The following is a 22,649-nucleotide window of genomic DNA, read 5'->3' as shown; positions in this document are numbered from 1 at the left end:
ATGTGTCTGATAGCCATTCGTATGTCTTCATTGGAGAAGTGTCTGTTCATATCTTCTGCCCATTTTTTGATATGATTATCTGTTTTGTGTGTGTTGAGTTTGAGGAGTTCTTTATAAATCCTGGATATCAACCTTTTGTCTATACTGTCATTTGCAAGTATCTTCTCCCATTCCGTGGGTTGCCTCTTTGTTTTGTTGACTGTTTCCTTTGCTGTGCAGAAGCTTTTGATTTCATTTTGAAAACGGGCTGGGGGCGCCACTCTGGGAAAGATGGCAGAGAAGTAAGAGACACTTTTTCAACCAGTCCCCTAAAGTGAGTTAATATCTACTAGAACACTCTGAACACCCAAGAAATCGGCCTGAGATATAAGATTATACACTTCTGGATCTCTACAGGGGCAGAAGATCATCAGTGGAGGGGTAAAGCAGAATAGGAGTGTTCAGATTGATATTGGAGGATACACAGAAGGGGAGTGAGCCACCAGAAGCGACACATTGGGAAGTAATACAACAATATGAAAGTGTCCTGTGCTTGCAGACCATCATTAACTTGGAGTCTGGTTAAAAGTACACAAAAAGAATAAAGGGTCTTGAGGTGCAATTGGTAGAATTGGGCGGCCACAGGCACGAACCTAAGCCCATGGTTCGAGGGTGGTCACAGCTTGTGCCCACCCAAGCCTGAGAGAGCCTGACAGGGGCTCTGCCAGTGGTCCCTGAGACCACAGCTTTCCACTGCTTGCACCACCACCAGGGCTGGGCACACCCCTGCCCAAAACTGAGAGAGCCTGGTATAAGCTCCTGCATGGGGTCCCTGGGCCCACAGCCTTCCATGACCTGCACTGCCACTGGGTCTGAGTGCACCCAGGATGGGCGTGGACTCCAGACAGTCGGCAACAGCAGTCACCAGAATCAGGCTCACCTGGACCAATATTGCTCACTGTTTTGGGGCACGGGGGTGCAGAGACAAGTGGGGGCCTCAGGATGACTACTGAGGTGGTGTGTGGGACCAGGCAATGCCTGTGGCAGTTTGCAGTGTTCAATGGAGTTTGCCGAGGGGAAGTCTGTGTATTCTGAGCAATTCAGAGGGGAGTAGACTGAGGCTTCTCTCTGAAGGGGAGATCTGGGTGTGGACAGTTTACTTTGCAGTAACCCTCCCAAAAGCCACAAAAGGCTGTGAAAGAACAAAAGCCTCCAGGGGAAAAAAAGCCTGAAAATCCTGTTTCCACAGAACTCAGCCCCTTGATAGGTGGCACTGCAACTCAGCCCAGGCAAGACTGACTGAAAAACAATGCACATGCTCTGCCTCCAGAAGACAAACTGAAAAGAACAAGAGGACAATAACCACGGGATCTCCATAAAACTGAAAAACCCCAACAATAGGGGGAAAACAATATTTTAAGCCTCCATCATTGCCCCCAAACCTGTATATTTCATATACACAACTTTTTAAAAAATTTGTTCTCATTCTTATTCTGTTATTTTTTTAATTTACTTATCACTACAACTAGATGTTTATTACAACACATTACATAATACCTTTTTAACTTGAACTTTTTTCATGCATATACCTGTATTTCTTTTTTTTTAAATATATATATAGATATAAACTTCAAGGTAGTCTTTTTTTTCCCTATTAAATACTACCCCTATATATAAACCAGTTTTAATTTCCCTGTATCTCTGGAAAGTTGAGTCCTTTAACAAACATAACAAGATACAATCAAGATGAACTGAATTAATCTTCCTTGCACACATCAAGGGTTTATAAACACCTTCCCATCTTATTCTGTCAGTGTTTATGTGTATTTGTTTCTGTTTATGTACTATATAAATCTTATTCTTAGAGCTCATTTTGGCTGTTTTTTTTTTTTTCCTTTTCCTTTTCTTTTCTTTTACTTTCTTGGTCTTCTGTTGGTTTTTTGGTTTATGTACCTTATAAATCTTACTTTTGGGGCTCATTTTGGCTGTTTTTTTTTTCTTTTTTTTCTCCTTTTCTCTCTCTTTTTTTCTTTCTTCTTTCTTTTTGGTGGGGTATTCCAATTGCTCCAAAACTGTCCAAGGTGCACCTTGACTGGTTTGTGCTTGATATATCTAGTATACATCCCCTCAACAATCTCTCACAAAATTTAGTAGGAGGAAGAAAACCAAAGAGAGGAGAAATTAAGAGACTGTGACCTCTGCCACAGAACTATTGGATATGGACATAAACAATATGCTGGAAATAGAATTCAGGATAACAATTTTCCAGAGAATATCTAGGTTAGGGAAGACCATTAATGGCAAAATAGAAACTCTAAAGACATAAGTAAGAGTTGATCCAGCAGAACTTAAAAGTGCTGTCAATGAGATCCAATCTAATCTCAATACTCTAACAGCTAGGGTAAATGAGGCAGAAGATTGAATTAATGATCTAGAAGACAAGCTGATAGAAAATAAATATCAGGAGGAGACCTAGAACAAACAGCTTAAAAGCCATGAAAACAGAATTAGGGAAATAAATGATGCCATGAAACATTCCAATGTCAGAATTATTGGGAACCCAGAGGGAGTAGAGAGAGAGAGAGGATTAGAAGATATGGTTGGAAAAACACTGGATGAAAATTTCCCTAATCTAGGGAATGGAGCAGGTCTTTGTTTTCTAGAGGCAGAGAGGACACCCCCGAAAATCAATGAGTCTAGGACGATCACCAGACAATTAATTGTGAAAATCACGAGTCATAAAATCAGAAAGGATGTGTTAAGGAAAGTTAGGGGGAAGAGATTCTTTATATACAGAGGAAGGACCATCAGAATAACATCAGACCTGTCCACAGAAACCTGGCAAGCCAGAAGGGGCTAGCAAGACATATTCAGGGCACTAAATGAGAAGAACATGCATCCAAGAATACTTTATCCGAAAGGCTGACATTCAGAATGGATGGAGAGATAAAGAGCTTCCAAGATCGGCGAGGTTTAAAAGAGTGTGTGACCATAAAGCTGGAACTACAAGAAATATTAAGGAGGGTTCTATAAAAGAAGAAAGAACTCAAGAGTAACATAGAACAGAAATTTACAGAGACAATCAATAAAAACAAGAACTTCACAGGCAACATCATGACAATAAAAACTTATCTTTCAATAATCACTCTCAATGTGAACAGCCTAAATACACCCATAAAATGGCACAGGGTTGCAGACTGGATAAAACGACAGGACCCACCCATATGCTGTCTATAAGAGACATATTTGGAACCTAAAGATAAACCCAGACTGAAAGTGAAAGGATGGAGAACCATCTGTCAGGTCAACGGGGCTCAAAAGAAAGCTGAGGTAGTGATTCTTATATCAAATAGATTAGATTTTAAGCTAAAGACTGTATTCCGAGATACAAAAGGATATTACATCATTCTTAAAGGGTCTGTCCACCAAGAAGATCTAACAGTTGTAAATATTTATGCCCCTACCATTGGATCAGTCAACTACAAAAGCCAGCGGTTAATCAAAATAAAGAGTCATATTGATATGAATGCATTAATTGTAGAGGATCTTAACACACCATTACCAGCAACAGAGAGATCATCTAAGCAGAAAATCAACAAAGAAACAAGATCTTTGAATGACACATTGGATCAGATGGACCTTGTAGATATATACAAAACATTCCACCCTAAAACAATAGAATACTCATTCTACTTGCGTGCACATGAAACTTTATCCAGAATAGACCACATACTGGGTTGCAAATCAGTGCTGAACCAATACCAAAAGACCAAGGTTATTCTCTGCATGTTCTTAGAACACAATGCTTTGACATTGGAGCTCAACCACAAGAAAAAGTTTGGAAGGAATTCAAATACTTGGAAGCTGAAAACCATCCTGCCCAAAAATGTTTGGATCAACCAGGAAATCAAAGAAGAACTTAAACAATTCAAGGAAACCAATGAGAATGAAGACTCATCCATCCAAAAACCTATAGGATATGGCAAAGGCGGTCCTAAGGGGAAAATATATAGTCATCCAAGCCTCAATCAAAAAACAATTAAAAAATCCCACATATACAAACTCTCCTTTCACCTTAAAGAATGGGGAATCAAAAACCAATTAAACCAACCCCACACACAAGAAGGAAAGTCATTAAGATTAGAGTGGAGATTAATGAGTTAGAATCTAGAGATACAGTAGAACATATCAACGAAATAGAAACTGGTTCTTCGAAACAATTAATAAGGTCGATAAAACACTGGCCAGACTGATCCAAAAGAAAAGAGAGAGGACCCAAATGAACAAAGTTATAACTGAAATGGGAGAGATCATGACTAACACCAAGGAAATAGAAATAATCATCAGAAATTATTATCAGCAGCTATCTGCTAATAAGTTAGGCAACATAGAAATGCATGCATTCCTGGAGACCTTTAAACTTCCAAGACTGAAACAGGAAGAAACTGACAACCTGAATAGACCAATATCTAGTAACGAGATTGAAGCAGTGATCAGGAACCTCCCAAAAAACAAGAGTCCAGACCTGACAGATTCCCTGGGGACTTCTATCAAACATTCAAAGAAGAAATAATACTTATTCTCCTGACATTCTTTCAAGAAATAGAAACAGAAGGAAAACTTCCAGACTCTTTCTATGAAGGCAGCATTACCCAAATCCCCAAAACAGGTAAAGCCCCCATCAAAAAGGAGAATTATAGCCCAATATCCTTGATGAATATAGATGCCAAGATTTTCAACAAGATCCTAGCAAATAGGATCCAACAGTACATTAAAGAGATTATCCACCATGACCAGGTGGGATTTATCAATGGGATGCAACGTTGGTTCAATATTTGCAAATCAATCAATGTGATAGAACAAAATCAATAAGAGAAGAGAGAAGAAACACATGGTCCTCTCAAATGATGCAGAAAAAGCATTTGACAAAATACAGCATCCTTCTGTGATTAAAACTCTTCAGAGTATAGGGATAGAGGGAACATTCCTCAACTTCATAAAATCTGTTTATGAAAAACCCACAGTGAATATCATTCTCATATGGAAAACCTGACAGCCTTCTCACTGAGATCAGAAAGATGACAAGGATGCCCACTCTTGCCACTGTTGTTCAACATCATAGTAGAAATCCTAGCAACAGCAATCAGATGACAAAAAGAAATAAAATGTATTCGAATTGGCAAAGAAGTCAAACTCTCTCTCTTCGCAGATGACATGATATTTATATGGAAACCCAAAAGTCTCCACACCCAAATTATTAGAACTCTTACAGCAATTCAGTAATGTGGCAGGATACAAAATCAACGAACAGAAATCAGTTGCTTTCTTATACACTAACAATGAAAATATGGAAAGGGAAATTTGAGAATTGGTTCTATTTACTATAGCGCCAAGAACCATAAGATAACCTGGGAACAAACATAATCAAAGAGGTAAATGATCTATACTGGAGGAACTATACAACACTCATGAAAGAAATTGAAGAAGTCACAAAAAGATGGGAAAACCTTCCATGCTCATGTATTGGAAGAATAAACATTGTTAAAATGTCTATACTGCCTAGAGCAATCTATACTTTCAATGCCATCCCGATCAAAATTCCACAGGCATTTTTCAACGTGCTGGGACAAACAATCTTAAAATTTGTTTGGAATGAGAAAAGACCCCATATTGCTCAGGAAAGGTTGAAAAGGAAAAACCAAGCTTGGGCATCATGTTGCCTGATTTCAAGCTATATTACAAAGCCGTGATCACTAAGACACCATGGTACTGGCACAAAAACAGACACATAGATCAATGGAACAGAATAGAGAGTCCTGATATGGATCCTCAATTCATGGTCAACTAATCTTCGATAAAGCAGAAAAAAATATATCCAGGGGAAAAAAGACAGTCTCTTCAATAAATGGTGCTGGGGAAATAGGACAGCTATGTATAGAAGAATGAAACTGGACTATTCTTTTATACCATACACAAAGATAAACTCGAAATGGATGAAGGAACTCAATGTGAGACATCATCAAAATCAAAATCCTGGAGAACATAGGCAGTAACCTCTTCAACATCGACCACAGCAAGTTCTTTCAAGACATGTCTCCAAAGGCAAAGGAAACAAAAGCGAAAATGAACTTTTGGAACTACATCATGGTAAAAACCTTCTGCACAGCAAAGGAAACAGTCAACAAAACAATAAGGCAACCCACAGATGTGAGAAGATATTTGCAAATGATGCTATAGACAAAGGGCTGATATCCAAAATCTATAAAGAACTCCTTAAACTCAGCACCCAAAAAACAGATAATCAGGTCAAAAAATGGACAGAAGACATGAACAGACACTTCTCCAAAGAAGACATACAAATGGCAAACAGACATATGAAAAAATGCTCATGGTCATTAGCTATCAGGGAAATTAAAATCAAAACCACATTGAGATACTGTATTATGCCAGTTAGAATGGCCAAAATTATCAGGACAGGAAATAACAAGTGTTGGAGAGGATATAGAGAATGGGGAACGCTCATACGCTGTTGTTGAGGATGCAAGTTAGAGCAGCCACTTTGGAAAACAGTGTGGAGATTCCTCAAGAAATTAAAAATAGAGCTACCATATGACCCTGGAATTGCACTACTGGGTATTTACCCTAAAGATACAGATGTAATGAAAGGAAGGGTCATTTGTACCCCAATGTTCATAGCAGCAATGGCCACAATTGCCAAACTGTGGAAAGAGCCAATATGCCCTCAACAGATGAATAGATAAAGAAGATATGGTCCATGTATTGAATTGTAATATTACCCAGTCATCAAAAAGGATGAATACCCAACTTTTGTATCAACATGGACAGGACTTGAGGAAATGATGCTGAGTGAAACAAGCCAAACAGAGAAAGTCAATTATCATACGATTTCACTTACTTGTGGAGCATAAGGAATAACAGGGAGAATATTACGAGAAGGAAAGGAAATGTGAATTGTGGTAAATTGGAGGGGGAGATGAATCATGAGAGACTGTGGAAACTGAGGGTTTTGGAGGGGAGTGGGTGATGGGTGAGCCGGGTGATGGGTATTACGGAGGGAACATATTGCATAGAGCAGTGAGTGCAGTGCATAAACAATGAATCTTGGAACACTGAAAAAATTAAAAATATATACATTAAAAAATAAAGTGAGGATATTGCTCTGAAAAAAATTTTTAAAGTTTTTATTTTTTTATTTATTTAAATAAATTAAATTTTTAATTTAAGAGAGAGAGAGACAGTGAGAGAAAGCATGAAAGGGGGTAGGGTCAGAGGGAGAAGCTGACTCCCTGCTGAGTAGGGAGCCTCATGTGGGACTTGATCCTGGGACTTCAGGATCATTACCTGAGCCAAAAGCAGTTGTTTAACCAATAGAGTCACCCAGGTGCCCCTCTCTGAACATTTCTTATGTCCAAGGTTGCTAGGTGCTTTCACATGTATTGTTTCATTTAATCCATACAATAAGTAGAAACTATATCACTGTGACAATTATATTTTGGATGATGAAACTGATGTGAGAAAGGCTAAGGGAGTTTGTCTTTCTTTTTTTCTCTGTATGTTCCATAAGCCATAATATTTTTTAAAGATTTATTATTTATTTCGAGAAAGAGAGAACAAGGGGAGAAGAGGCAGACAGAAAGAAACTCCAGCAGACTCTGGGCTGAGCATGGAGCCCGACGGCGGTCTTGATCTCAAGAGCCTGAGATCATGACCTGAGCTGAATGAGGAGTCAGATGCTCAATGACTGAGATATCCGGGTGCCTTCAAAGCCCATGCTATTTGAATTTTATTGGGAAATAGCAGGACATTTATGTCATCATTAAAGAAAACAAAATTAGAGAAAATATTATATTTACTTGTTTTCATTAATTCTTGACAGAAAAGGGGCACCTAGGTGGCTCAGTGCTTTAAAGCCTCTGCCATAAGCTCAGGTCATGATCTCAGGGTCCTGGGATTGAGCCGTGCATCAGGCTCTCTGCTAAGCAGGGAGCCTGCTTCCCTTCCTCTCTCTCTCTGCCTGCCTCTCTGCCTACTTGTGATCTCCGTCTGTCAAATAAATAAATAAAATCTTAAAAAAAAAATACTTGACAGAAAAGGTAGGGTTTTCCCTTTGAAACAAAGTGTTCTGTGTGGTTATATTCATTTTTATGTGAACATACCTTTGCTTATTGAAGGAAAAAGAATCTCTTGAACAACTTTTCTTCCATTACTTTCGTGGTTGACGATACATTTGTGTTCCTTACCCATTGATGCTCCACTCACGGTCAGTCACCTGAATTTCATGTATGTGTCCTTAGTCTTCATGGTGTCTCCCTGCTGAGATTTCAGAATTGTTTTGTCATCCTTTTCTTGCCAATCTACCTTGATAACATCAGGGAAAAATTCCTCAAGAAGACAAAGATATGTTCCAGCCTTATGGACTTTTACTTCAGCAACTGAAGGAAGAAAATCTGTGGGCTTGGGAGAAATATCTTCCTCAGGACTTTTATCTGTTGAAGAAAATGGAATAACAATTAGAACATAACTAGAGAAACACAAACATTGTGTGGTTTGGAAAAAAACAGCACATAGTAAAGGGGAGGAAAGTTGCTATAGAATTAATGCTTACTGTAACTCTTTATCCGCAGAGGGTTATGAGGTGCTTATTTTCTTCGTTTCCACGGGAAAAGAGGTTTCGAGGTTATGAAACGTGACAAAGTCACAGACATTAAGTGAAAGTGCCTAGATCAAAACATGGAATATTTTAAAATAATATACAGTCACTTGTTTGAATGGAAATCTATCAAGTTACCCTTTTAGTTACAAATATGGATTCCATGCCCATTTCTGAATACTAGAATCCTTCTCCTTGATTTCTGATCTTATAGAACATCTTGTTCTCATATCTGAACCACTGCGGGATTTTGAGTAGGACAATGTTTAATGCTGCACCTCCAAATAATTTACAATGCCTAAAATTTAGAAACAAAATGGCCTTATATCCAAAACTTCTATTTTAAAAAATGTATTGATTATTTTCAGAAATGTTCTTAGAGTAACCTAATCAATTAATGTAATGGTCAGAATTTTGTTTTGCTTCAGGAAATGTTCACTAAAAGCTGATTTTATATTAGAATTTCATTTGAGGTTGAAGCATTACTAAGAAGACACCATAAGAAGACATTTTGACTCTTAGCATTTTCCTCCAAATCTGAATCTGCCCTCTAAGACTGCTGAACTTGTTGTAATACCCCTCAATTTTCTTTCATTTCACCTGCTGAATAAAGTCACATATAATGATATAATATTAACAGCTCTGGTCAGAGTTTCTTGTAAATATAATGTCAAATTATATAATGAAACGTCATGGTTCTCAAGTGCATATCACTTGAACACTGAGATATTCTTTGGTTGTATATTTATTATTAATTAATGATTCAAATCATAAATAGTAATGCTCTTTCCAATTTGAGTTCAAATTGAAACACAAATGCTTTATTAATTTTCTTTTTCCAGTAGTTTGTAGCTAGGATAATAATTTCATGGGCCGTTTCCTAAGAAAAGACTAGGATTTCTCCTTTGAGAAGGGGAAAAAAATTCTTTAGAATTTTTGCATCTGCACCACAGCTCTCGATTTTTATACTAAATGAGTAAACAAACAATGATGAGTTTTTAAATTCATGCTATAAATAGATATTAGATCATAATGCACTTGTTTTAATTTTTTACATCTTCCTTATAGTACAAATAGTATTTTACTGATTATAATAGACACTGTATTTTTCCTCAACCATATATTTTGGTTTTTAATTTAAAAAGCATGTTATATAAAGGAAGATTTATTTTTCAAAGTACATGGTATTCCCATAATTCTTGCCCCTACTCAATACATTAAAAAATCTAATTTTCATCTTATGAAGTTTGGCTTCTGTCAGGAATACTTCTGATTCATCATAGTAAAGAACTTGATAATCCAATCATGAGCTTAGGGAAATCTGGATGGTAAGACATTCTGCCTACCTCCTGTCACTTTTCCTTATCTAGAGTCCTGAAGTTTCATTCTTTTCAGGATAGAAGGTATTTTGAACTTCCATAACTTTTTCAATGTGGTAGTTAACTGCACATTAACATTCTTCATTTTATATGGTTTGTGCCTATATTTTACGGAATTATATTACATTTTTTTCAATTTTCCTTTTTTTAGGATTTTATTTATTTATTTTAAAGAGAGAGAGAGAGAGAGAGAGAGAGAGGTGGGGGAAGGTAGAACAAGAAGGGGAGTGGGAATCCTGAGTAGGCTCCACACTCAGCCTGGAGTCCAATACAGAGCTCAGGGCTCAATTCCACTACCATGAGATTATGACCAGATACTTAATTGAAGAGCCACCCAGGTGCCCCTCACTATTCTTTATTAAACTTATTAAGTGTGTTTTTTATGGCCACAATCATTTCATTGATTTACAAAATAGAAACTGGTTTAAAAATAAATAACTTTTCTAATACATTTATATTATTCATAATCAGAAAAGTTTTCAGATAAATTGCCTGAGTTTATATATTTGATGAATATAAAGCAGTATGAATTATATATAAATTAACCAAATGCAAAGACATTTTCAATTGTGTATGGGACTTTGCATATCAATATTAATTCAAAATTCCTCTATTTTATTCTTCTCATTTTTATTAAAAATACTTAAAGGTATTTCTCATGTAAATATGAATTTCAATTAATGACATTTCTAAGTATATCTAAAAATAGTAAAAAAGTAATAACTGTATTTCTAAACATATTCCTAAGTATTTTCTAAATAAAATTTAAAATTTTAATTGTTTTTCTACTGAATACCAGTATGAAGCCCAAACTTTTTAGTGTTGGACATGATATCATAAGATAAAGGATTAAGGTTTATGTAGCTACAACTTAAAAATTTTTTAAAAATCCCAAATTTGAATATCATTTTTATGCCAAGTGAGGGAAAAGTCCATTAAGCAACTACATCTAAATTCAGGTTTTTTGTATATCAGTGGACAGTAAAGTAATTTTCCACTAGAGTGGTTAGAAGTAGAGCCAAATGCTCTGGAGAATTTCTGCTCTGTCAATATGATTGGTTACAAACCACTCTCCATACTGGATGCAATTCTCCCTCTAGGTTTGAAATGGGGCAATATCTATGCAATACCTGTTATGTGTTATGTGCCAAGTACCTTTTTTACAGTCTCTCATTTGATTTTCATATGCCCCTGCTCATACATCCTGTTATCCCATCTTTTGGATTAGGAAGCTGAGACAAGAAAATAATCACTCAAGATCTCAAAAGTGGTGGAACTCACAAGTAGTGGAACTGAAGCTCAAGTCAGTCTGAGTCCAAAGACCAGACGCTCTGACAGCACCTTTTCACCATCAAAAAAGACAATGTGTCAACTCACACAAGTTATCTGATCAACTTTGTTCTTGAGTCAAATTCTTTCAAGACAATTACACATGTTCTGCATGAGCACTTCATGCAAGTCCACTTGGACACAAGGTCGGATGCTGTTTCAGTGTTTGCAGTGTAGTCTATGCCAACCTTTACCAGAAGGATTGATATAAAAATCTCTCCTAAGATTTCCACATCTAAACATGCTATGAAAATGAGACATTATAATTATAATTAACATTACCATAATTATTAGCAATTTGTTTGTGATTATTGTTACTCCAACATGACATTTTATTCTCATGGGACCAAACTTTCCCTTACTAATAGGAATGCAGGATTTGGAGATAACAATTGGACCTATGTCATGTTAGATCGCTAGACTGGCACCTGCCTGACCAGGTCTGCTGAAGGTCACCATCTGTGAATGACATTAAATGTCATGATGCCCACAGTAAAGATGCAGTGGGAGCATGAAATGCATTTGTTAAAGATCATTTCTTCCATTTCGTAAAATGTATGTGGAAGGAAATGCCCACTCTTTGACTTTGCATTCCTCCTAAAGGACTCATGCACTAAAGTATTTTTTTCTCATTTTGTGGTGGGGAAAACAACATGTGTGAAAATTCGGTGTGCTTCATTTTTTTCAGTTAATAAAAAGTATGTACTCTAATACATGTTTCTCCTACCTTTGAACATAAAATTGTACCCTACACTTTGTACTAGATAAGGACGGGCCTTTTTTCTTCTACTTCCCTTAATGCTTTTGATCTTCTATTTTTATTTCATTGCCGAACTGTACTTGCATATTTTATTTTAGGCCTTCTCAAACAGATTTTGTAAGTAGGCAGTATAAATAAATGAGAAATAGTTTGTATATTAGAGCTTGTTTCTGTTTCTGTCCAGAGCTTGATAGTTTAGTGAGGTCTACCTTGAAGTCAACATGAAAAAGGGAGACACTACATCAAAAACTAATCATGTACTATATGGTGACTAACATAATAATAATTAAAAAAGAAAAATGGGAGAAGATGTTTGCAAATCCCACTCTGTGATATAAATACAAAACCTTCCGAATTCAAACACACTGAAATGCCAGAGCATAAGAGGAAGCTTTCATCCCCCAAATTATACCTCATAAAACAGAGGTTGCCTTATGTTTCAGTTTGGGCAACTTCTCATTTTAAAAAATGGTCTTCTGGGTGGCTCAGTGGGTTAAAGCCTCTGCTTTCAGCTCAGGTCATGATCCCAGGGTCCTGGGATCGAGCCCCGCATCAGGTTCTCTGCTCAGCCTGCCTCTCTGCCTACTTGTGATCTCTGTCTTTCAAATAAATAAATAAAATCTTTTAAAAAAATGGTCTTCTAATACTCTACTTTGATTAAACAATGCACTTGAACAAGATATCAACTGGAAATAAACTCAATTAAAACTAGTTTAGAGGTAGTACCAGTAAAAAAAAAAAAAAAAAAATTAAGAACTTGCATATGGATTTGGTAAACATTACCTGGGACTAAAGTCTCTATACAATACAATGCTTACATTGTACATATACATAATGACAGAATAAATGAAAACATGCTTTTATTTTCTAAGTGGATAAATGTCTCTTTCAATTAAATATCGAATGCTCTCATCATAAAGGTATCCCCAAACTTACATTCCGACCCTAAGATGACTCAGAAATTTGTTCTAATGTATACATTTTAGATGCATGTGAAGAATCTGAACACAATTTTTATAGAAATTTAAGGCAAAAAAAGCAGTATTCTCAGGTGATATTTGTAATAATACAATTTTAATTTATAGGCATAATCCAATGAAGATATAAACTATTAAAAGTGAATAGTTGATGGATACCTGGCTGTCTCTGTCTGTTAAGTGCCTGCCTTTGACCAGCGTCATAATCCCAGAGTCCTGGGATAGAACACCTTGGCTTGGGATCCCTGATCATTGGGAGTCTGCTTCTCTTTCTCTGTCTGCTCTTCCCCTAGCTCCAGTGTGCTCTCTTTCTCTGTCTCTCTCTCATGTGTGCATGCTCTGTCTCTCATATAAATAAAAAATAAAACATTTTATTCATTTTATTTAAAAAGTGAATATTTGATTTTTATGTACATTAGTATAATTTTATATATTCAATTATAAAACCTCTCCTTTGTTTACATCCAGATGTTTTCACTGGAAAGGGAGAGATCAGCTTAGATTGAGGCTAACAATATATGAGGTATTGCTTACTACATTCTGCTTATTTTTAGAAACATGTAACATTGAGTCTTAGAAATTGAAAGTATTCTGCAAATACTGACCAATTGTTCTAAAGTGACCTGTAGACTAGATCAAAATTAACATAGTTTTCTATACTCCTGATTTAAGAAGAACTCAACTGGGTAATAATTGGAATTTGTAGAACTGACTTTTTTAATGATGGATCATGTCCCAACTTATGCAATAGATATTTTCATATTTAATTTCATTTAGTTCCACAACATCTACTTGAGATGGTGGCAACATTGACAGACTGAATGGATGGAAATATAGCAAATGTTAACAGAATATGTATCATTACATCTTCAATACTTTATTTTTTTTCTCTTTTCCAATTTTTCCCTAATGGGCATATATTATTTTTATAATTTTAAGGAAGTGATAACCAATGAATCTAAATTTATTTGCTGAAGAATGATTACATAGAAAGTGATAGATCCTGACTCACAGTCCACATTTTTCTTTGCACCACAATCTCCCCCCAAAAAGAGTTTTTTGGACCTTCTGAATTACTTCTGTGTCACCATTATTTAATTAGATTGCTAAAGTTTATATTGCAGTCAATTGGGAAAAAAATAGGACTAGAAAGTTGCTTTTCAATTTGTGAATTCACGTGTGCCTATGATGACAACAAGAAAAACACCAGAATATATCATTCCTTTCATTTTTCCAAAGTTTCACTAGCCCTATGAAAATTCTTTGAAAACACTTAATCAACTAGATCCTGTAGGGTAGAAACATCCCTGTGAGATGGTTTCCCACATCCAGGTAAAATTTTATCTCTAAGTCTAATGAAGAATGAAAAAATTTCTAGGCTGAATTTGGAAAAACCAAACCTAGCTTATGACATTCTTGGATATGTTTGTGCAGTTAAATATGTCGATACCTGATATGAATTGCCTTCAGACAAAAATGCAGTTTATCATATGGTTTCACTTATTTGTGGAGCATAACAAATAACATGGAGGACAAGGGGAGTTAGAGAGGTGAAGGGAGTTGGGGGAAATTGGAAGGGGAGGTGAACCATGAGAGACTATGGACTCTGAAAAACAATCTCAGGGGTTTGAAGTGGCGGGGAGTGGGAGGTTGGGGGAACCAGGTGGTGGGTATCAGAGAGGGCACGGATTGCATGGAGCACTGGGTGTGGTGCAAAAACAAGGAATACTGTTATGCTGAAAATAAAAAAAAATAATCTGCAAAGAAAAAAAATGCAAGTTTATCAATTTTTGTTCATTCCTTTCCTTTGGTTATTTTTCGAATCTAATAAATAAGATACACAAATTTCTTTACAAAACTGTCAACACAGAAATCCCTAAGGGATTAACGGCTCTACCACTTAGGAATTCCAGATGCTCTAGCTACTTAGCTCCTTGTTAATGTCCTCCAAGCTAGACCAGGCACCAACTACCCCCAAGACTGGGACAGAGTCAACAACCTCTCCTAGTAACCCAATGCTATCTATGACCAAACTCGGACCAATCCTAGAACTCTGAGCCAGCACCAGCACCTACCCTGCCGCCCCCAACCCCCTACCTCCTCTCCCTATCTTATAGGGAAGAATTTAAAAATATCTTACCTGTAACCCTGAGCAATGTGCCAGGACCAAGCACTTTTTTGTACGACGAGCTACCCCAGGTACACTGTCTGAAAAGCTTTTACAGAAAACTTCCTGTGTGCCTCCTTTAAAATGTGCCCGTATTCTTTCAATATTTCTATAAATATATATAAATAGACACTGCTAATATTAAACAAAGATAAATCTCAAGCAAAATCACATTAGATATGAACATAGTCAAGAATGGATGACCTGACCCCTTTCTGCCTGGACAGCTTGGGTCTGTCTTTCCCATCTCAATCACACACATTGGAGAATCTGATTTTATCTTTTGTCACCATGTTCCTGAAACTTCCAAATCTTTTTTCTTAAAAGGTTTTCATGTATCATATCAGTTCTTTACCTAGAGTGTAATTTATAGTTACTATTTCTATGATTTTAACAGGAATAAAGATAGAAATAATATTTAAAAATAAATATTTAAAAATTAAATAATTTTAAGTTAATATTTAAAAATTTAATATATGAATCTTCAATATTCTAGGGTACACACTGAGGAGTGGTAATCTGGCTTGATTATAAATTAAATTCTTTCCAGAATTGAGCTGATGCAAGAACAGATGAGTTATTAAAGAGTGAGAAATATTAACCCATTTATTGCTGAAAGACTGTTCCTTAGAACTTCAGATTACCCCCAATAAGTTCCAGGATATTGATTTAAAACCCTGAGCTGCTCATCAGAAGATCTTAATTTGGTTTGGTCTTTCTGCTGCTATCCCAGCAGGAGTGCAAATGCAGCTCTCAGTTCTGCAGCTGAGTCCTACATATAGTACAACTGCTCCTGTTCTTCTGCCAGCTTCCATAGTCCAAGCAGATTTGATGCCCATGCAGAAAGTTTGAAAGGAATGGCGTCAAAAGGACTTGTCCCTTTATAAAAATACCCTAAGCATCACATTGTGAGAATTTAATAACTGCATATTCAACATGACCTACTTGATGTCTTGGGAAGAAGAGAAGCAATTTTAGTGCCATGATTAGAAACAGAAGCATTGTTTTCTGCATGAAGGGTCACACAAATTTTTAGCTATCACTATTACACATTCAACTGCATAGTCTATTTAAGAGGTCAGATTACAAAAGACTATCTATTCAGAATACATTTATGTCTTAATGTTTCTCATAGCATATAATGGTTAGACCATGCAGTAAGGAACAAACAAGTATCTATTGGGTCCCAAACTTTGGCATAGTAACTAGTCATATGAATGTAGGCAAATAAATGAACTCTCTAAGCCTCAGTTTCCCATCAGTGAAATCGGAATAAGAGGATCACCTGTATAATTCTCTTAAGGATTGAGACAAGGCACAGAAACAAGGCAGTATGGTATCTGAGTCTCACTAAATATTAGTTAATAGTATTATTGTCTTTAATTGAATAGTTTAGGGCCCCTTTATCAAAATTTCCACTAAAAATATGTAGATTTATAAGCAAAAAGTATTTATTATATAAATTAAGAAAGCAAAGGAGCTCCTGAGTCCAACATTTTATGTGTCTGGCAATCACAGGCCAAAATACATGGGGCTCCATCAAGTTGCAATCTAGAATACTTATCCACTAGGCTACAAGCTTTTTGAGTGTTGCCACTGTGTCTTGTGCACCCTTTTACCTCTAGCATCAAGCATAAAAACTGTCTTCAATAAATGAACAAACAAGGATGTAAAACCATGCTGACAGCTTCTTTTCATGGACTCTGGAGATGAAATGGTTTTCTGAGCTCACAAATTCCATTAAACTGGACCATCTCTAAGTAATATCACAAGAGCCACAAGAGCACGGATATTGACCAAACTCAGCCTACCCACTAAGAAACCAGAGTTATAACATTATGTTGATTTATTGATGTTCTATATTTATCCACTGTAAGAGTTAACTTTTGCACTGCTCTTGAAGATGAGATCAAAACCAATCATATAGGCTTTGCAGATTACTAGAGAAAGGAACACTATTCATTAAGAAAGGAGCACTATTAAGACTATAGGTACTTCATCAAAGAGTGTCTCACTTAAAAGGCCACCTACATGAAAAACATCTTGAAGAAATAACTTACACAAATATGTCACAAGCATGGTCTCAGAAATATTTTAATTTCAAGCCTGCATCTATAGTTTTGTGTGTATATTTTCTACAAGTAGAATTTCAATATGCTTGTAAGCTAAGAAGTAAAAAAACCATTCACAAATTAGTTTTATTTCCATATATAGTGACAAATTGTGTTGCTATATATGGAAACATTTTTTAGCTGCAAAATTCCTGTCTAAATGCTAAGTTGATTCTACATTTTTTTTCTAAAAAACATCTATCAGTTTTTCATTCACAGTTCCTCAAAATAACAAAGTTACTTACCAGGAGAAGTTATTATAAGCTTAGTTCCTTCCACAGATTTCTTGATCCAGCCTGGTTAACTAACGGTTACCACACTGATTAGAGCTTCTACAGAAACATAAGCCTTCTCCTGAGGTTCATGTCAGAGCCAGCAGGTAAAAACCTTGTACTGGCAGTTTGGTCTTTTGAGGTCATTAAAATTTCTTGAATATAGGCTTCATGGCATCCGATATTTTATAAGTTTTCCTCAGATTAAATAATCTAAATGTCTGCTTTGATGGAGGCAGCAATCATGGAAAATGCTGATAGAAAATAGAGATGAAGAAAGCAAATAAAAAGAAAGAGAAAGGAAGGGAGGGAGGGAGAAGGAAGAGAGAGAGACAGAGAGAGAAAGAAAGAAAGAAGGAAAGGGAGGGAGGGAGCGAAGGAGGGAGGGAAGGTGAGGGAGGGAGGGAAGGAGAAAGAAAGCAAAACAATGAAAGAAAGAAAGAGGAAAGAAGGAAAGAAGGAAAGAAGGAAAGAAAGAAAGAAGGAAAGAAAGAAAGAAAGAAAGAAAGAAAGAAAGAAAGAAAGAAAGAAAGAAAGAAAGAAAGAAAAAGAGAGAGAAAGGAAAAAGGAAGAAATATAGATAGATCAGGACCAAGTGGTGAACTTGGTCTAAATTACTTTTCAAACTTACCAGAAACAGTGTTCAGAGAATTAAGAGGTTTTGATTTCTAGGTGTTCTAGTGTGTGAAACTGCTCAGAGATGCATCAAAGGAAACCTCTTCTGTTCTCACAAACACCGGCCTACTGTGTCAGCAGTTTAGGGTTATATTTCTGAAGGGGACAGGCTTCACGAACTGAAAAAGCTAACATGTCTACAGAAATATACTTGAGAAATGTGGACAATGGTCTTCATTTTTTAGTAAGCCACTTTTACCATTCAGCAACACAAAGCTTTACCAGGGAAAGCAAAAGGAGAAAATACTTCTGTTATGATAATATTTTCCTGGAATGAAAGGAAAACAATGTAGAATTCTATCTCCCACAGAAAAATAGATTCTTTATTAAAACTCAAATTGGAAAACAAACACTCTGTTACGTTGAAAAGAAGCAGCCTTTTGGAGTCTATTCTGTGATCTTTGGAAATACACCTGTGGCCTTGCCTCTGTGGATAACTAGACTTGGACAAGACATTTGCCCTCCCTGTTTTCCCACATCCCATTTGCTGTGTGAGCATTAAGCTACGTATGTGCAAAAGGCCCTTCCTGTTCCAACAGCTTATGAAGCTGTGATTAAGAGCCAGAAAGGGTCTGCTGTGGCTGCTCAAGTGAGAAAGGAGTTGAGGGTTAGTAATGGAGAAGGTTTCCTTACAGATCCCTTCTGACTCTGTGACGTTGCAAGATCCCAGCATGCACAATAGGAGGGAGCTTCCTGAGACTTAATGACATTAAGGGTTATCTAGGAAAAAACTCCGTTGTCTTTCTTATCTGAACCCACAAGCAGGAACTGGGCTTGTGTCGTTCATCATCCTGGATGAGCTATCCAGGATTCAATTCAGCAGTTCTCTTTTTTGTTGGTACCACTGCCAAATGGGCTCTCCAAGGACCATAGAGAGCCTGCATCATACGTGCATGCTTCTGTCTCCTGTTCTGGCAAAGGAGACTTGATCCTGAGAAATTCTTGTTTTGCGATCTTCATTTGAAAAGCAAAGGAGAGAAATCAGAGGCAATTGCATAAATTTACAGTGGACATGAAAACAGTGAACCAAAGAGACAGGAGTGCAGTCAACCTACAAATCCAGCTGGAGACACATGTTCATTCATGGGGTTGGCGTTGCCCTGGAGTAGTCAGAATTTTCTCCAAGATGGGCATGCATCAGGACTGAGGAGGTGGTAACAAACTTGTTCTTCAGAGGCCAGGATTGGGGAGGAAGTTTTGTTTTAAAACAAATGAAAGTCCTTCAGGGTAAGATATGTCTCAGTGGCATTTTACTATGTTCCTGGCATAGAGAACTCTCAGGTCCCAGATGACTGCACCAAAACACCCCTGTTACAATAACTCAATGTTATCTTCCTTTTGGGGGCAACACTTTCACTTTTTTCCTTTAGGCTTTGCTTCAAACCCACCTATCCTTGAACTCTTTTTCTCTCTCAGTTATGGATTCTCACCTTATTTGGTATGCAGAGCTTTACACATTTTATATACTTTATAAAATGAACTTTATACACAACATTATACATTTTATAGATCAGTAGTCAGAAGAAAAGTCACAAATTTGGAAGAATTTGAACAATTACTGTAGTTATTACTTTAGGTGTTATGATGTTACAACACTCTGTTGTGGGTAAGAAAAATCATGGAGGAAAAAAAATCCTTTGTTTTCCTGTCCTGGACTCTCTTCCTATTCACAATTCTTAGCTTTTCAAAAGAAAGCAAACTTTACTGTTGTTTGGAGGACAATGTATGATGTGACATTTAAAGAGTCCCTGAGTTCCTGTGGTAGCTGAGCTGGGTCAGTGAAGCAGTTCCGTTGTAACGGGAAAGGACCCTGTGATATATTGACCCTGTGCTACACCTCTGTATGCAACCTTCTTCACTCCCCAACAACCCCATGAGAAAGACTGAGTAACTTCCCTGGATTGTGTCAGTTAAGTGGCTGAGCAATATTCAAAGAAGTTATTTCCATCATTCACTCATTCATTCATTCATTCATTCATTGTATAACACTGTACACACTGGGAGGGCTTCCTTCCCAGGAAACTTCTTATAGATGGAGAAACAGAAAAAATTCATATGTCTAAAAGCCAACCTAGTCCCCACAGAGGTAAGGATAAAGATAAAGTGACTTTGGGTCACTTGGGCTTGAGTTACGTGGTCAAGAGTAGGCTGGATTTGAAGTTCGTTTTTGCTATGTGATGAGGGTTGAAATTTGTTCTTGTCAGAGTTCAGACACCTAAAAGTCCTCTAGTTGTATTTTGTCATTGTCTCTTTCCCTGTCTTTGAGTCCTCTCCTTGTTCTGCTCCCCAGAAAGAGTCTGTCTCTTGAAGCTCTCTGAGCTCTGTCCCACTGTGACTTTTGCCCAAGGTTTGCTAATGTGGTGGTGAAAGGTCAGGGAAGCAGACATTCTCTGGTATTTTTACTAAGTCCCAATTTTAAGCAGATACGGTGAAACTGGGTCTTAAAGACATAGCCTTCACAAGTATTCCTGCCTCTTTTCCAGAGGTGGAACATTTTCAAACCTTGTCTCCCTCCCCCATCTGCAGGAGGTTCCCACCAACTTCAAGCTGTGGTTGGATGCCCATCCTTGAGCAAATGAAAACGTGTTACTTTTGGACAGAGGGGAGATCTTCTGGGCAGTTTCAGTGGTTGCCTCCTCTGCCTCCCTTCAACTGCCATGGGATTCCACCAGGGCCTTCCTCTGCAATGAAGTCACTTTTTTCTATGGTGGGTAGATTAGGTCTGGATGGATCACAGCTCTTGTTCCCCTCCTGCAGCACCAAGGGAAGCTTTCTCTGGATTGTCCCTGATCTTCCATATAAGAATTTTGTGGGGTTCTGGAGAAGACACAAAAATACCCCTTATATATTCCTAAGGTTCACACTCTTCCTCCAGTCTATGGTGCTTTTATTATTGCATTAAAAAATTCTACTTGAATCATTTGATCAAGTGTATGTGTTTGACAACATCTTTCCAAGGTGGGAAAAGGCTCACCTCCTGTTTCTCCCTGCAAGTGCCTGTCTGTCTCCAGTTTTTCTAAAATTCATATACCCTGCAACCTCAATTCCCTGAGGGACTCAAACAAATTATTAAGTTTCATTCCTACTTTTTAAAATAGTATTGCAAAATTTTAGCACTGCCATTTTCGCCTTTCTACATGTCTGAGCTCATGTGGCTCCTGTGCCATAGTTTTGGTTTGTTGTTGTTTTTCTATTTTCCTTCCATTAAAAGTCTAAATAGCCTGGGCACCTGGGTGTTTCAGTCAGTTGAGCTTTCAGCTCAGGACATGATCCCAGGGTCCTGGGGTTAAGTCCAGCACTGCCCCCCTCTGCCTCTGCCTCTGCCTCTACCTCTGACTCTCTCTCTCTTTTTTATTCTGCTTGCATTTTGTTTGCTTTGTTAATAACATTGATTATTTTTCTTGAAGAACATTGACCTATCATTTTGTAGAATGTCTTATATTCTGAAATTTAAAAAATTTTTCCTCAAAGTAATTTTCTTAAAGATAAATAATAATAATAAAATAAAATAAAATTCAGAGAAGTAAATTTCAGATGATTTTAGCCTAAATTCTACTATTTGTCTTTTCCATTGTTAAATTGGGTTTATTTCCTTACTGAGTTGTGACATTTCTCTCAGTACTCTGAACACCTGTCTTATCCCTGATTTGTCTTTTGAAAATATTTTCTTCTACTACATGGCTTTTCCTTCCATTTTCCTGACATTTCCTATTTTCCTTTTTTAGTCTTGCAAGATGAGAAATGGTAAATTTGAGGAAGTGCACTTTCTCAAACCTTTCTTTTATGAACTTGTTTTTGGTGTCCTAATTGAGCAATCTTTGCCGAACCCAAGGTCACAAAAAATTTCTTCTGTATTTTCATCCAGAACTTTAATTTTTTAAGTTATACATTTGCGACCTATAAAACATTTTTAATTAGTTTGTATATATGGTTGTTAGTATTGATTTTTACTTGTTTTTTATTTGTTGTTGTTTTGTTGTTTTCTTCACATAGATGAACAACATATCATTTGTTGAAAAATCTATTTTCTGTTCATTGGATTACCTTGGTACCATGTCAGAAATTAGTTAAGCACTTATGTGTCACATTAGCTCTGAATTATTTTCCTCTTAGCTATGTATCTCTGAATTCACTAATACGCCACCGTCTTACCACTGAAGTTTCATAGTAGTGTTAAAACTCTTTTCCAAACTGGTCTGGCAATTGTACGCCCTTTACCTTCCTGTGTGAACTTTGTAACCAGTTTATTGATTTCTATGAAAAGTCCTCCTGGATTTTCATTGTGATTACACTGAATCTACTTACCCTTTGGGGAACTTCTGACATCTT

The 22,649-nt window shown here is 36.9% G+C and overlaps 1 pseudogene; it reads right to left on the bottom strand.

Annotated features, from left to right (window-relative positions):
* The window catches only part of LOC111155231, a 30,767-nt pseudogene that overhangs the window by 1,346 nt on the left and 6,772 nt on the right, over positions 1-22,649 (bottom strand).

Source organism: Enhydra lutris, unplaced genomic scaffold, assembly GCF_002288905.1.
Source record: "Enhydra lutris kenyoni isolate GAN:26980312 unplaced genomic scaffold, ASM228890v2 scaffoldscaffold40, whole genome shotgun sequence".
Classification (NCBI taxonomy): Eukaryota; Metazoa; Chordata; class Mammalia; order Carnivora; family Mustelidae; genus Enhydra; species Enhydra lutris.
The sequence above is the reverse complement of the archived record's forward strand: the minus strand, read 5'-3'. Positions and strand labels throughout refer to the sequence as shown.